Here is a 13002-nt window from a genome sequence, read left to right as displayed (position 1 = left end):
CAGTCCTCGCTGGCCAAGAGGCCGGGTGTGAGACAGTGCGCATGACACCGCTAAAGAGCGTGTGCGTGTGAGACGAAGCGCGGGTGTGATTTCTGCCTGTTGGAGTGTGTGAGCGAGTGTAGGTGTGATTTCTGCATACGCAGCTGTGAGCTGCCTGGGAATCGGCGGGTTTGGCTGGAGGCGCGTGGGGCAGTGTGAGGCACGTGGGGGCGGTTGCGATCTCTCTCGGGGTCGGCGGGTTTGGCTGGAGACGTGTGGGGGCGGCTGGGATCTCTCGGGGGCGGTGGGTTTGGCTGGAGGCGCGTGGGGCAGTGTGAGGCGCGTGGGGGCGGCTGGGATCTCTCTCGGGGTCGGCGGGTTTGGCTGGAGGCGCGTGGGGGCGGCTGGGATCTCTCTCGGGGTCGGCGGGTTTGGCTGGAGGCGCGTGGGGGCGGCTGGGATCTCTCGGGGGCGGCGGGTTTGGCTGGAGGCGCGTGGGGCAGTGTGAGGCGCGTGGGGGGGCTGGGATCTCCCGAGGGCGGCGGGTTTGGCTGGAGGCGCGTGGGGCAGCGTGAGGCGCGTGGGGCGGCTGGGATCTCTCGGGGCGGCGGGTTTGGCTGGAGGCGCGTGGGGCAGTGTGAGGCACGTGGGGGCGGCTGGGATCTCTCTCGGGGTCGGCGGGTTTGGCTGGAGGCGCGTGGGGCAGTGTGAGGCGCGTGGGGGGGCTGGGATCTCTCGGGGCGGCTGGTTTGGCTGGAGGCGCGTGGGGCAGTGTGAGGCGCGTGGGGGGGCTGCGATCTCTCGGGGCGGCGGGTTTGGCTGGAGGCGCGTGGGGCAGTGTGAGGCATGTGGGGGCGGTTGCGATCTCTCTCGGGGTCGGCGGGTTTGGCTGGAGGCGTGTGGGGGCGGCTGGGATCTCTCGGGGGCGGCGGGTTTGGCTGGAGGCGCGTGGGGCAGTGTGAGGCGCGTGGGGGGGCTGGGATCTCTCGGGGGCGGCGGGTTTGGCTGGAGGCGCGTGGGGCAGTGTGAGGCGCGTGGGGGGGCTGGGATCTCTCGGGGTCGGCGGGTTTGGCTGGAGGCGCGTGGGGCAGTGTGAGGCGCGTGGGGGGGCTGGGATCTCTCGGGGCGGCGGGTTTGGCTGGAGGCGCGTGGGGCAGTGTGAGGCATGTGGGGGCGGTTGCGATCTCTCTCGGGGTCGGCGGGTTTGGCTGGAGGCGTGTGGGGGCGGCTGGGATCTCTCGGGGTCGGCGGGTTTGGCTGGAGGCGCGTGGGGCAGCGTGAGGCGCGTGGGGGCGGCTGGGATCTCTCTCGGGGTCGGCGGGTTTGGCTGGAGGCGCGTGGGGGCGGCTGGGATCTCTCTCGGGGTCGGCGGGTTTGGCTGGAGGCGCGTGGGGGCGGCTGGGATCTCTCGGGGGCGGCGGGTTTGGCTGGAGGCGCGTGGGGCAGTGTGAGGCGCGTGGGGGGGCTGGGATCTCCCGGGGGCGGCGGGTTTGGCTGGAGGCGCGTGGGGCAGCGTGAGGCGCGTGGGGCGGCTGGGATCTCTCGGGGCGGCGGGTTTGGCTGGAGGCGCGTGGGGCAGTGTGAGGCACGTGGGGGCGGCTGGGATCTCTCTCGGGGTCGGCGGGTTTGGCTGGAGGCGCATGGGGCAGTGTGAGGCGCGTGGGGGGGCTGGGATCTCTCGGGGCGGCTGGTTTGGCTGGAGGCGCGTGGGGCAGTGTGAGGCGCGTGGGGGGGCTGCGATCTCTCGGGGCGGCGGGTTTGGCTGGAGGCGCGTGGGGCAGTGTGAGGCATGTGGGGGCGGTTGCGATCTCTCTCGGGGTCGGCGGGTTTGGCTGGAGGCGCGTGGGGCAGCGTGAGGCGCGTGGGGGCGGCTGGGATCTCTCGGGGTCGGCGGGTTTGGCTGGAGGCGCGTGGGGCAGTGTGAGGCGCGTGGGGGGGCTGGGATCTCTCGGGGCGGCGGGTTTGGCTGGAGGCGCGTGGGGGCGGCTGGGATCTCTCGGGGCGGCGGGTTTGGCTGGAGGCGCGTGGGGCAGCGTGAGGCGCGTGGGGGGGCTGGGATCTCTCGGGGCGGCGGGTTTGGCTGGAGGCGCGTGGGGCAGCGTGAGGCGCGTGGGGGGGCTGGGATCTCTCGGGGCGGCGGGTTTGGCTGGAGGCGCGTGGGGCAGCGTGAGGCGCGTGGGGGGGATGGGATCTCTCTCGGGGCGGCGGGTTTGGCGTGGGTGTGGTTTCGGAATGAGTGTGCGTGTCAGGAAGCGCAGGTGTGACGTGGTTTTGTGCCTACGAGGACGCACGCTGCAGTCACCTGCCGGCCGCCGGAGAGCCGTGGTGAGCAGCCGTGCCCCGTGCCCCAGGCCTGCAGCAATCGCTGCTCTCTGGCCTCGCAGTCCGGGGCAGCCTGGTCGGGGCTCCTCCGAGCCCCCCCTTCCCGCTCTCGCCGACCCCAGCCATTTCCCGCCTCCCTGGGGCTGCCTGGTGTCCGAGATCCATTGCTCGCCCCACCCCAGGACGCCCAGACACAGGCCCCCCCTTCTGCAGCGGGGGCTCAGAGGCCCAGATGGCGCAGGACCCAGCCAGATTTCACAGCTGCTGGAGTGGAAACCAGAAGCATCCTCCTCTTTACGCTCCTTGATCTCTCCTCTCCCCGCCCCCCCAGCCCTAAGGCCATTCGGCATGTCAGGCACTGCAGTGGGGGCATTGGGTCTGTGCTCCTGTGTGGGAGGGGCAGGGAGAGGGGGGGCAATTTCCCAGCCAAGAGGGATGTGAACCTGGCCTGGGGCCTGATTGCAGCGAGTCCATTCTCGAGCTTGAGGCAGGAGGAGATGGGGAGGGAGAAACTTGGAGCCACGTTTTTACTCCCAATATCCTGGGGGATCTTGCCCAGCCCCTGGTGTAAGTTAGAGCAGCCTTGGAGCTGCTGGAACTTACATTCTGCCCCCCATGACCCCTGGGAAGTAGAGAATGGCCAGGGTTCACCAGCCTTGTCCCCAGGCCCCTCTGCAGCCAGAGTGGGGAGGCCCCTTGTCCAAAGGGATTTGCAGAGGGCTGTTTCCCCTGTGTTGAAGCTATAAGGAGCAGGCACACTCCTCGCTGAGTCAGTGCAGGCCCCAGTGGTGCACTAGGGGGCGCTGTGCTGCTTGGAGGGTTGCCAGGCGCGGGATCCCTGTATAAACAGCCCCCACCCCAGAGGCAGCTGCATTTCCGCTCTGGGTGGGGGAACCCTGTGTAAACAGCCCTCATGCCCCATCTCACCGGCAGACCAGGCGAGGGATCCCTGTATAAACAGTCCCCATGCCCCACCCCAGAGGGGACCACAGCTGAGCACAGGGCGCAGCGCTGTGGGGCGGAAGGCGCCCTGGAACCGTGTATCCGACCTGCCCTTTACTCGGCAATCGCAGGTGCCGGCGTAATGTTGACCGGAGACTCCAGGTCTCCTCCCCGGGTGCTGACTCCTTCCTCTCTTGTCTTTTCAGCGGCTGGATGGGGTGTGGGGTCCCCCCAGACTCTCCCACCCAGCAGGGACAGCAGCCATGCCGGCTTCTCCTGCCCCTGCCAGCTGGGGTTCCTGGTGATGCGATTTTTATCCTACCACCCAAAATCACATTGCCAGGGATTTCCAACGGGCAGCGGGCCGCAGCGCCCAGGAGACGGCTTGGCGAAGGGGGTGGGCCCGAGCCATCCCCTCCTTCTGCCGCCAGCAGCAGGCGCCCAGAGCCGAAGAGGAACAGCCCAGCCCGTCACGGTAACAGCTCAGAGCCGGGCCTGGGGCAGCTGGGGGATTCCTCTACAGGAGGGGGAGCTGAGGGCAGGTAGGGGGTCCAGGGCAAAGGAGGAGGAGCTGTGGGCGGGGGGGGGGGATGCATGAGGGGCGCAGAAGCTGGGGAGGGAGCTGAGGCTGGGGGTGTAGCCAATCCCTGAGCTGCCCCGTGCCCGTCCGACACCGGGGTGCAGGGCTTAGCTCACTTGTGAACAGAGTTCGCATCCGCATCGTGTTCACAGTGGCTAAGTTCCGCCCCCTGGGGTCCATCTCCCGGGGCTCTGCACCCCCTCCGCAGCTAGACAGAGGTGGGGTCTAGTGCTTAGCGTTGCCGGGGGGGCTCAGGACTCCTGGGTTCCGTTCCCAGCGCTGCTGTTGTGTCCGGGGGCCCTGTGTGCCGCGCTCCCGGGCTCTGCCTCCCGTGCCTACTGAGCTGATACTCCGTTGCTTTGGTTAAACTGGCTCAGTTCAGCAGGAACAGGAGTCCGGCCCCAGCCTCGCGCCGGCCAGGAGCCCCCGCTGCCGCCAGGGCGGTCACAGCACAGGGGAGCCCAGAGAGCCTCGTGGGCGAGCCAGGCGCCAGGCTGGAGATCACCATCACCAGATGATTCCTCCGCAGCCAAGGGGCTCCTCCTTCCTGGGGGTGGGGGGAGTCCTGGGCCCCGCCCCCTTCCCACCCCTCCTCTGCGCCTTCCCCGGTCCCTCCTTCCACTCCTCTTCCCAAGCTATTCCCCGGTCCCTCCTTCCACCCCTCCTCTGCGCCTTCCCCGGTCCCTCCTTCCACTCCTCTTCCCAAGTTATTCCCCGGTCCCTCCTTCCACTCCTCCTCTGCGCCTTCCCCGGTCCCTCCTTCCACTCCTCTTCCCAAGTTATTCCCCGGTCCCTCCTTCCACTCCTCCTCTGCACCTTCCCCGGTCCCTCCTTCCACTCCTCTTCCCAAGTTATTCCCCGGTCCCTCCTTCCACTCGTCCTCTGCGCCTTCCCCGGTCCCTCCTTCCACTCCTCTTCCCAAGCTATTCCCCGGTCCCTCCTTCCACTCCTCCTCTGCGCCTTCCCCGGTCCCTCCTTCCACTCCTCTTCCCAAGTTATTCCCCATTCCCTCCTTCCACTCCTCCTCTGCGCCTTCCCCGTTCCCTCCTTCCACTCCTCTTCCCAAGCTATTCCCCATTCCCTCCTTCCACCCCTCCTCTGCGCCTTCCCCGGTCCCTCCTTCCACTCCTCTTCCCAAGTTATTCCCCAGTCCCTCCTTCCACTCCTCCTCTGTGCCTTCCCCATTCCCTCCTTCCACTCCTCCTCTGCGCCTTCCCCGGTCCCTCCTTCCACTCCTCTTCCCAAGCTATTCCCCGGTCCCTCCTTCCACCCCTCCTCTGCGCCTTCCCCAGTCCCTCCTTCCACTCCTCTTCCCAAGTTATTCCCCCGTCCCTCCTTCCACTCCTCCTCTGCACCTTCCCCGGTCCCTCCTTCCACTCCTCTTCCCAAGTTATTCCCCGGTCCCTCCTTCCACTCATCCTCTGCGCCTTCCCCGGTCCCTCCTTCCACTCCTCTTCCCAAGCTATTCCCCGGTCCCTCCTTCCACTCCTCCTCTGCGCCTTCCCCGGTCCCTCCTTCCACTCCTCTTCCCAAGTTATTCCCCATTCCCTCCTTCCACTCCTCCTCTGCGCCTTCCCCGTTCCCTCCTTCCACTCCTCTTCCCAAGCTATTCCCCATTCCCTCCTTCCACCCCTCCTCTGCGCCTTCCCCGGTCCCTCCTTCCACTCCTCTTCCCAAGTTATTCCCCGGTCCCTCCTTCCACTCCTCCTCTGTGCCTTCCCCATTCCCTCCTTCCACTCCTCCTCTGCACCTTCCCCGGTCCCTCCTTCCACTCCTCTTCCCAAGCTATTCCCCGGTCCCTTCTTCCACTCCTCCTCTGCGCCTTCCCCGGTCCCTCCTTCCACTCCTCTTCCCAAGCTATTCCCCGGTCCCTTCTTCCACCCCTCCTCTGCGCCTTCCCCGGTCCCTCCTTCCACTCCTCTTCCCAAGCTATTCCCCGGTCCCTCCTTCCACTCCTCTTCCCAAGCTATTCCCCGGTCCCTCCTTCCACCCCTCCTCTGCGCCTTCCCCGGTCCCTCCTTCCACTCCTCTTCCCAAGTTATTCCCTGGTCCCTCCTTCCACTCCTCCTCTGCGCCTTCCCCGGTCCCTCCTTCCACTCCTCTTCCCAAGCTATTCCCCGGTCCCTCCTTCCACCCCTCCTCTGCGCCTTCCCCGGTCCCTCCTTCCACTCCGCCTTTGCTCCCAAGGTGCCGGGGGGACCCCATGGAATTGGCGTCAGTGGGGCAAAGTGCCTGGAGCGCCCCCTGTGGCGGGGGGGGGGTGTTGCTGTCTGCACTGGGGGACGCTAAGAAGCTTTGAGCCCAGCCGGGTGCTCCTGGAATAAACGCTGCTGACCAGTCAGAGCCTCCGAGCCATTTCTTGCGGGATGTCCGGGGGCGGGGGGGGGGGGGTGTCAGTGGTGGAAGTGTCATGTGACCTCGTGGGAGGGGCTGGGAGCCAGGACTCCTGGGTTCTGGTCCCAGGAGGGGAGTAGGGCATAGTGGTTAGAATAGGGGTGGGGGATGGGAATCCTGGTTTCCGGTCCCATCTCAGGAAGGGGAGTAGGGACTAGTGGTTAAAACGGAGGTGGTGGGGAATAGGAGTCAGGCCACCTGGGTTCAGCAGAGCCATGGGGGGAAGGGCTCATGGCCCGACCAGCAGAATTTAACTGGCTGGGGGGGCGGAGTTCCCCTCCCTGCCAGGCAGCTGAGGCCGGAGGGTTGGTGTTTACAGGGACACCCATGTTATTACAAACACTGGGGGCTCTCTGCTGTCAGGGGGATGGGACCCAGCTGGCCCCTGTGTGGCCGGGACGGCCCCTGCGCAGAGTTTAGCACATGGCTCGCCACCCCCCCCCGGCCTCAGCAGAACATTCCCCAAGCCAAACCGGGGGGGCGCTCTCCCCTGGCAGCCAGGGCCAGGCCCCAGTGCGGCGCTAGGGGGCGCTGTGCTGCCGGGAGCAGGGCGGGGGTCTCCGTCGGGGGCGCTCTCCCCTTGCCATCCGTGCTGACCCCCATTGTGGTGCTAGGGGGTGCTCTGCTGCGGGCGGGGGGGGGCAGGTGTCACTCAATAAGGGGTGCTCTCCCCTCTGAATCACCTGCTAACCCAGGTGCCCGACCACACATTTTACAGCAGGGATGAAAGAGTTAACAATGTAGCCGTTTAAATGATCAGCTGAGGCCACCTCTCCCGAGGTCCCACCTCTCTGGGCGAGGCTCAGGCTCTCTGCAAACTCAGGCAGCCGTGGGGGCCTTTCTGAGGCCGTCTCGCAAGCGTGGCAGTGGGAGGCTTCTTCCTGTCATTTCTTTTGCGAGGAAAGCTTGAGGGTCTGGAGAACAAGCTGGCAGCTCGAGCTGGACACCGGCGGGCGCGGGGCCTCCCTGGGCTGAGCCAGTCGGAGCCGTGGGCCCAGACCTTGTCTGTGCAGCCGAGCCGCGTGGTTTTGGAATCCGATTCCCCACCTGAGCTCCAGGCCACCCAGCCGGGCCGCTGGTGCGCCCAGGGAGCCCCAGCTCTCACGGTGGGTGTTTCTCCAGCCTTCACCCATGGATCTGTGCAAAGGGGACCCACAGAAGGGCTGGGTTCCCTCGGCCCCGGGGCAAGAGCCCAGGTGCGGCCCACGTACGCTGACGAACGTCCCCGGAGGAGGGGAATGGCTGGGGATCCTGCTCTTCCTAGCTGCCCAGGATAATGAGAAGGAATTGAGGGGGTGTTTCCCATGTTCCCCACAACCTTCCCCCCACCCCCAAAGCCTGCAGGCCCTCAGCACCACAGCAAAGCCACAGCCCAGCAGTACGGCCTCAGCCCTGCATCCCGGGGGGTGGGGTGAAGTATCGGTTCCTCCTTTGCAGCTCTGTTAAGAAACCAAGCGGTGGGAGGAAATGTGCAGTAGCCATGTCCCTCGCCACCCGCCACATGGAGCCTGAGCGGAGGAGACGGTTGGGAGAACCACAGGCTTCCTGGCGTGGCCTCTTACGGGAACGCGGAGCCGCAGGGCTATTGTGACACAGGGAGCGGGGACGGGCAGCACCCATGGGATGGGGTTGGGGGGGGCTCAACGGGGGTAGGGACCACTCGCCCAGCACCAAGATGCAGTGGTCTCCGGGGTCAGGTACAGGGGCTCTTTATACAAGGGTTGCTCGCCCAGCGCTGAGATGCAGCCACCTCTGGGGCAGCGGCAATGCAGCTGCACTGCTGCAGAGCGCTTTAGGACAGGAAGTGAAGGAAAAATCAGTCCCCTCATGAAAACAGGGAAATTTAGGGAGGCAGAGGAGCCATAAGGCAAGGATGCTGCGGCTAACACACTGACCATGTGACCTTGGGGGGGCCAAGTCACCCCCCCTTTGGTGCCTCAGTTTCCCCCTCTGTAAAACAGGGGGGGATGATTCTGCCCCCGCGCAGCTGGCGAGCGCTAGGGGCAGGGTGGCCACCACTCAAGTGCAGGAAGGCTCGTCTCCCCGTGGGCTCTGACACTGAACAACATGAAGCCCGTGATGGCAGGTGTGCGAAACAAGCCAGGACAGGGTGCTGAATTGAACGAGAAGTTCACAGCGCTGAGCCCGGTCCCCGCCCGCCCAGCTCAGCCCCGGCCCACGCAGTCCCTCCGGGGCAGCCCCATGGGCGAATTCCTGGCCCAGCGCAGCTCAAAGGAACGTTTCTCAGCAAGTCGAGGCCTCGTGGGCAATTAGCGGATTAAGGGGATCCGCTCCCACCCACTCTGAGTCACTGGCTCCCTGGCTGGTTGGCGCCTAGACCCGTCTGGCCTGCCCCCCGCGCAAGGCAGGCGGTGGGGGGGCTGGAATGTTCATACACAGGATGTCGATACGTTGCGGGAGGGGGGCACATGCCAGGCTAGCAGGTGACCATGTGGCCTCGCCTGGTAACACATGGCGCCGTGGCTAGCTGGGGGGAGCGGGGTATGGAACCGGTTGCTGGGTTCAAAGCCTGGCCAAGTCCCAGGCTCACTAGCCCTGCCTGGCTGGTCACTGCCCCCTCTGCCCTGCATGGAGTGAGTTTCAGGGGGCTCAGGACAAGCCATAGCAGGACCCGTGTCCACATTACAGAGCCGACCCTAGCCAATGCCACGGCGCCTTAGCTCCCCTCCCCCCATCCCTGGAGGGAGTGTGGCTGGGGCAGGGGGGCGGAGGGGGCACGCAGAGCTGTGCCTGACACACCCCCTCCAATTTGCTACAGCGGGGCCTGAATTCAACTGTGCTTGGGAGGAGGTAACAACCCCACAGACAGAGGGGAAACTGAGGCATGGAGCGGGGAATGGACTTTCCCAAGATGATGCAAACAGAACCCAGGCGTCCTGACTCCCACGCCCCTCCCAGAGCTGGGCTGGGACTAGAACCCAAGTGCCCAGACACTCGTGTTCCCCTGCTCGAAGTACGAGACCCAATGCCCAAAACTGGGGCCAGACCCCAGGAGTCCTGCCTCTTAGACACCACACCCCTGCTCCCGCTCAATCCCCGTCCCTCCCAAAGCCGTCACCCGAGGCCTCCACCGTGCATCTGCACCCATCCACGTCCTGCCCCTGGGTTCCTTTCCCACCAGCCCTCCCCCAGCCCACCCACCTGGGGGGGGCCACCGGTTTAAAAAGGGGTGTTTGATCTTGTGCAAAATATTAGAGACGGCTCACTGAGGAACACCACACGCGCGCCCAGGCCTGGGCAGCAGCGGGTAGGTTGGGGGCGCTGGGGGGCTGCAGGGGTCACTCGCCAGCAGCCTGTCAGGAAGTCGTCGTCTGTCTGGGCCGCTTTGATCTGAAATGTCAGCTAGAAATAGCAGCAAAGGAAATGGAGTTATCCTGAAACCGTATCCTGGTCAGCCCCCCGCGCCCGCCTGGGCTCCAATCCCAGTCAGTCACAGCTTGCGCCTGCCGAGAGCCAACAGCCTGGGGGATGGAGGAAGTGGGGGGGGGAGGCTGAGTGGCTGGCGTAGGGATGGGGCTGGACGCCTGGGTTCCAGGAGGGGCGGAGGGGCTAGTGGCTGGCGCACAGGATCTGGGAGTCAGGGCTCCGGGTGAGACGCTCTGGCCTGTGTCCACAGCAGGTCCGACTGGCTGAGCAGTATAATCCCGTTCTCACTTTCCCGGCTGTGAAACCTTCACCGGCGGCTCCCGGCACAGACAAGGCCGGAATAGCCAGTTGGGGGGGGGTGTCGGGGGTCTGGGGTCTGGCAAACTCAACAGCGCCCGCTTCCTCCCTGCATCAAAACCAGCCCATCCCTGGTCGCACCCCCACCCCCCTCCCTCATCTACCCCTCCTGCCCCCATGACATTTGGGGCCAGGCTGCTTTAGAGCTGTCCTAGCAGCGTCTGCCAGAGCAGGCCCCTCGGCGAGCCAGGCAAAGCCGAGCCCTGGTTTCAAGCCGCCGGGGAAAACCCTGGCGTGGCTGCTGCATTGCAGGCCTGGGGTGGGCACCGCCCCAGCAAGTGGCCCATTGGAGCCAGCCCCAGCCAGACATCTTCAGGCCGCTCCCCACCCCCCACATCTAATCCATCTTCCCAGCCAGGGGAAGCTCAACGCCTGTTATTAGGTATATTACGGTAGCACAGAGCAGGACCCCCTCCCCGGGCAGTGCACAGACCCTGGTGGATGCGGCAGCGTGGGGGCCCCACTGCGCCAGGCGCTGCCCTGCCACAGGTGTGAGCGAGTCCCTCCCGCACTCACACCAGCCACCGGCAGGCTCATTAGTGCCACTGTGCAGCTGGGGAAACTGAGGCACAGAGCGCGCACGCGCCCGAGGACGTGAGGCGCACAGAGTCGCCCGCAGCCACACCCATGCGCCCCACACTCCCCTCCTCCCTCCCCAGCACTGACTCACCCGGACCCCAGGCGCCCAACCCCCCAGCACAGGGCCAGGCCCCCTGCCCCCCCGGCCTGCATGTTCCTCGCTCGCTTTCCACCCAGTACGGGTCTGAGCAGGCCCCCCCCAGCCCGGCGATTGCAGGCAGGGCGGGGCACCCCGGGGCCCGCCGCGCTGGGTCACGCAGTGGAAAGGGTGAGTCTTGTTCCCTTGATGCGGCCACAGGCATCGGTCACGTGACCCTCCCGCCCCCTCCTGGCTTTTCTGGCCTGTCACCGGCTCCCTGGGTTGGCAGCGGCCTCGCGTGGGACAGAGGGGGAAACTGAGGCAGGGAGCCGGGGTGGGGTGGGGTGGAAAGGGCAGCGCCAGAACCCAGGCGCCCTGGCTCCCCCGGCCCGCAGGCCGGGGAGGAGGCCGGCAGGGCTGCGTGGGCCGGCGGTGCAGGCTCCGAGAACAGCCCCGGAGCGAAACCCAGCCGCCGCCGCACGTAGCGCACGGGACTGGGCGCTGCCGGGCGCCCGCGGGCTGGTCGGCGGGCGCCCCCTAGCGGGGCACGCGGGACAGGAGCCGCTCGGCGTTGCGAGCGGGCGGAGCCCGGGCTGAGCCGAGGGCGGCGGCCAGGGCCGGGCTCACATGAGGATATCCAGGCCGGAGCAGAACCCAGGCGTCCTGACTCCCCCCCCCCCCCCCACAGCTGGGCTTAGAACCCAGGCGTCCTGATTCCTACCCCCCCAGCTGGGTGTAGAACCCAAGCATCCTGACTCCCCCCACCCCTGATCTAACCCCTACCCCCCACAGCTGGGCATAGAACCCAGGGGACCTGACTCCTACCCCCCTCAGAACTGGGCATAGAACCCAGTCGTCCTGACTCCCCCCCACCCCTGATCTAACCCCTACCCCCCCAGAGCTGGGCATAGAACCCAGGCGTCCTGACTCCCAGGCCCCCCTTCTCCCACCAGAGCTGCGCATAGAACCCAAGCATCCTGACTCTCACCCCCGCCCTAACCACTACTCCCCCCTCTTTCCACAGCTGGGCATAGAACCCAGGAGTCCTGACCACCCCCTCTCCCTCCCCCACTGGAAACCACTGGGCCTTGGTACCCGACCTGGCCTCGGGCTGGAGTGAGGGCTACAGAGAGACACAGCTTGGCCCTGGGGGAAGGTCAGTGCGTCTCTGACAAGCTGGTTCTATCCCCAGCTCCGCCTGGGCACGTCCCTTCCTCTTCCAGTGTTCCCGGGGGTAGGTAATTAAGTTCTTTAGCACCACAACTGTTAGTGACCCCCCAGCACAATGCTCCCCCCATCTCACCCTGGGTCAGGGCAGTGCCCGGCCCAAGTGGCAGCAGATGCCCCAGGCAAATGACGCATTGGTGAGAATGTGTTTCCTTTGATCAGTTTTGAATTTGCCCCCCCCCCCCGTTTCCTTCACCAGCCCCACCTCGTAAGGAGGCCGGGACTCCCCGGGCCCAATGATCCCTGCAGGGGGCCCATGCCTCCTAGCAAACCGGGGAGGATCTGCACGTCCCTGGCCCCGTGCCAAGCAGCCATGTGCGTAACCAGCCCCCCTGGGCTAAGGCGCTCAGGGCCTGGCCCCCGCTGCTCCCAGCAGAGGTTGTTCCACGTTCGTCCCCCTCTGCTAGAGAAAAACCTTCCACATTTCCACCCTCCAGCGAGCCCGGCCCGGCTTGGCGACGCCCCGAACAGACTCAGCCGCCCCCACCGCTGGCACCAAGAAGAAACCAAAAAAGTCGGTTTTTTAAATGTTAAAACTTTTACAAAAAATACAATACAATAAACAATTCAATAAATAGAAAAAAATTACAAAATTACATGGTTTTTGTTGTTGTTGTAATATAGGCAGGGAAACAAACCAACCAACCAACAAACCCACAATGACCGGTACGTAACAAACCCGATCAGGAGGGCTCCTCCCCAGAGCTGTGCAATATAGAATAAGATCGGCTGCTCCTCCTCGGCTATTAAGGGACATGGAGTATTAAAGTCAAACAGCCCCCGCCCCCCAAGTCACTTCAGACCCTCTCTTCATATATATTAATTTTTTTTAATTATCTCATCTTCACAATAATCGAGTCTGTAACATGCCCGTGCGGGTCTTTCCTGAGTAGAATTTAGCCAGAGGAAAATGGAATTTTGGAGAGGGGGGAGGGCACCCCCTGGTGGACACTGAGAAGTTACCCCCCCCCCCAGGGTAGAAAAAGAAACAAAAAACCCTCCTAGCTCCTAGGAGTCTTGTTCTGGCCTGAAGCAGGGGGAGGGTTTGAGGTATGAAACGAGCACTGCTACAAACCAGGAAAGCATTCCCCCCCCCCCCCAGCCTTGTGCTGGGAGAGACCCAGATTAGGAATCCTTCACTTGGGGGTGTCTGCAG

Source organism: Natator depressus, chromosome 20 (assembly GCF_965152275.1).
Source record: "Natator depressus isolate rNatDep1 chromosome 20, rNatDep2.hap1, whole genome shotgun sequence".
Classification (NCBI taxonomy): Eukaryota; Metazoa; Chordata; order Testudines; family Cheloniidae; genus Natator; species Natator depressus.
This window is presented reverse-complemented; position numbering follows the sequence as displayed.